This window comes from Panthera pardus, unplaced genomic scaffold (assembly GCF_024362965.1).
Source record: "Panthera pardus isolate Hobbes unplaced genomic scaffold, ASM2436296v1 HiC_scaffold_27, whole genome shotgun sequence".
Lineage (NCBI taxonomy): Eukaryota > Metazoa > Chordata > Mammalia > Carnivora > Felidae > Panthera > Panthera pardus.
In genome coordinates, this window is record NW_026526843.1 from 44,897,506 (window position 1) to 44,900,987 (window position 3,482).

The following is a 3,482-nucleotide window of genomic DNA, read 5'->3' on the forward strand; positions in this document are numbered from 1 at the left end:
GATCCAATTCTTTTTGTGCTTTTGGCATTGTATGTCACAAACTGTTAGCCTAATTTAAGGGCACAAAGAATTTACCCTTATATTTTCTTTAAAAAAATTTTTAAAGTAAACTCTATACCCAATGTGAGGCTTGAATTCATGACCCTGGTTTGAAGAGTTGCATATTCTGCCGACTGATCCAGCCAGGAACCCCTCTTTTAAGACTTTTTTGGGGTCTGCAATAGCTTTATTCTAACAGAGAGAAACAAGGCTGAAATAAGTTTACATTATTGGAGCAGATGGTGGTTATCTTTTCAAAGGGTGAAGTGTGAGCCCAGCCGGCAGTACACAAAGGTTAAATCCAAAGCCCAGATATCCTCTTTCCTTGTTGGGCCCTGCATCTCTTGCTCATGATATGAGATGCACAACCACACTGAACGAAGTAAAAGTTCCAAATGGGCAGAAGTGACATCCCGACAGGAGACAATAAAAAAAAATCATTGTAGAGGATATTGAAGTACAGTGCAGCTACCTACTCTCTGCTATTCTCTGATGAGAAAGGTGAGGGTATGGGATGAGTGGTAAGTTATGTTCTTTTTTCCTCAAATAAGTAAATCATATACTTTATGATACTTTATGGTTGAGGGCCAATCATGCAGTAGAATAGGATGAGAATCTAGGCTAGTTATAGATCTCTGTGCCTAAAGAAAAGAACAGCAATGATAAGGGAGAAGAGGGGAACAATAAAATGCCTGAAAGTATTAAAAAGAAAAGTTTTTTTTTTCTTAAATAAGACAAGAAACAGCATCTTTTATTTTCCACGCTGCAGTGGCCGCAGACTTACTGGTTTTCATGAAACAAGATTTCTGTAACAAGGTCTGTTGATAAGTTTGCTCAATCACAGAAGGACAAATACAAGGCTGACTGCTAATGTTATAACTAGGTCTTTCCCCCAAATCTTCTTGTAGATGCTATTCTCATGCTGGTTCTACAGAGGTACCCCCAACACTATAAGGTGCTTCAGTTAAAACTTCTGAAATATTGCAATGACATAATCAACAGTTTTTTTGGGCTATGTCTTTATTGTACATGTAAACTCTTTTGGAACTAAGAGCTTAAGTTAAAGGATGAGCAGGAGTTTGGTTTTAAGCCACAAAGTTTCAGACACCATCCACAGATGCCTCTGCCCTACTTTATTCCATGTCCTTTTCTGAGAAATGCATTCAATGCTTGATTGTTGAATGGTATGGGCAAGATAGCCCACATTGCCCAAGGTGACCTCTGCCACAGAGATGCAGCCATCCTTTGTCATGTAGATGGAGAACTTCTTGTTCAGCCTTTAAACCAGTTCAGGTTTTAGTCCTGTGAAACAAAACATACCAATCTGGTCAGTAATGCGCTGTCAGTTGGGGGCAGTCTTCCTTTTGAGGTTGGAGACCAGCTGAATTTGCATGCAAATTATGTGATGGCCCATGCTTTTTACTTCCTGCAACCACTGTTTTTGCAGGTCAGGACTGGTCAGGATGGTTGAGGCAATCTGGGTCCCATTGATTGGAGGGTTAGAATATATGGGATGCCTCAAGATCTTCATTTGTGATTGGCCTCACAGCATCTTAGCAAACCACAATGAAGGCTCCCACATGCTCACTGTATAAGCCAATGTTCTTGGTATAGGATTGGCAGAGACAAACAGTAATTCCGTTTGATGAAGATGAAGTGACATACAGCCCAGGCATCTTTGTTGCCATCACCACTGGCAAAGCCTTGGTAGGACATGTAAAACGACACAAAGAAATTGTTTTTCTTCATCACTGTTGCTGCTTACTTCCATTTCTCAGGGTGAGGGTCCACTCCTGGACTGTGGACACAAGCATGAAGGAGAACACTTTGCTGTGGCATTTTCAAAATGTCCTCTATAGTGCCTATAAAGTCACAGCTGCATGTCTTGGGGCCTTAGTATTGATAATCATGTAATTACACACCAGCATCCCTGAAGATGGGTGTGTAATTTCTCCAGGATGGTTGGGCAGAAAGACATCTTGGCTTAACTTAAAAAATATTTTCAAAAAACTGGCTCCAGTCATCAAGGCCACATTTCCAGAAATGGTCTGTATGGTGACATACCAGCTACTTTTCAACACTTCATTGTTCTCACTCAGGGCTAGTTCTGCAGATGCCTTACAAAATTTATCAAATCTTGTGATGGACAGGTATTCCTTGTCAAATTTTTTGGCAGTAATCTGGGCCTTTGCCTTCTGGACACTATAAGGCACATAAGGCTTTCCGTTATCATCTCAGTAGGCACCAACTACCTTTTTTTTTTTTTTTATTTTTTTGCTGTTGACATCTCTCTTAAAGGTTTATGTGACTCCCAGGATGGGATCTGGGGGTCCCATCCCAACACAGTCCACCAGGAGCTGGCTCTGGCAGAAGTCACGGCAGCAAGGCCTCGGTGGAAGGTGGTGGCAACCTCAGACAGAACATGGCTGGAATGCAGCACAGCCATGATGGGTCGTGAGAAGGCAGTGGGTAGCTGCAGGATGGAACAGAGGGCCAGTGGGCACAGACACCGCTTTTAAGATTTTTATGGTGATTTATGCTTGTACATGGTGTGAGATAGGGGTACAAATTAATTATTTTGTGGGTGGATATCCAGTTATTTTTTTAACCAGTTGTTGAAAAGACTATTCTTTACTCTGAATATTTTTGGAACTCTGGTTGAAATAAATTGTTCATAAAGGTGAGGGTGTGTATGTTTGTGTGTGTGTGTACTTTAATTCTATTACATTAAACTATATGTTTATTTTTAAGGCAGTACCATATGGTATTGATAACTTTAGCTTTGTAGTAAGGTTTGAAATAGGGAAGTATGAGTCTCCCAACTTTATTCTTCAAGAACATTTTGTCTATTCTGGGTTCATTGGATTTTCATATTAATTTTAGGATTAACTCATTAATTTCTGTAAAGAAACAAGCTGAGATTTTGATATGGATAGCACTGAACCTGTATATTAATTTGGGGTGTATTGCCATCTTAACAATTGTAAGTCTTATGATTCAGGAGCATGATATACTTTCTACTTATTTAGGTCTTTTAAAATTTACTTCAATAATGTTTTACAGATTTTTGGAGTATACATTTTGCATTTATTTTATTAAATTTGTTTCCTAAGTATGTTATTTAAATTTTTTCCTGAAGTATTGTTGACACACAATTGTACATTAGTTTAAGGTGTACAATATAGTGATTCAATAAGTCTATACATTATGCTGTGCTCACCATAAGTGTAGTTACCATCTGTCACCATACAATGCTATTACTATACCATTGACTATATTTCCTGTGCTGTAACTTACATCCTTGTGACTTATTCATTCCACAGCTGTAAGCCTATACCTCCCACTCTTCTTTACCCATTTTGCTCATCCTCCATCCCCTCTCTTCTGGTAAACATCAATTTGTTTTCTGTATTTATGGGTCTATTTCCTAAGTATGTTATTTT

At 38.9% G+C, this 3,482-nt stretch overlaps 1 pseudogene; it reads right to left on the bottom strand.

Annotated features, from left to right (window-relative positions):
* Window positions 1-1,099: 1,099 nt before the first annotated feature.
* On the bottom strand, window positions 1,100-2,485 carry LOC109260348 (aspartate aminotransferase, mitochondrial-like; annotated as a pseudogene).
* Window positions 2,486-3,482: the final 997 nt, after the last annotated feature.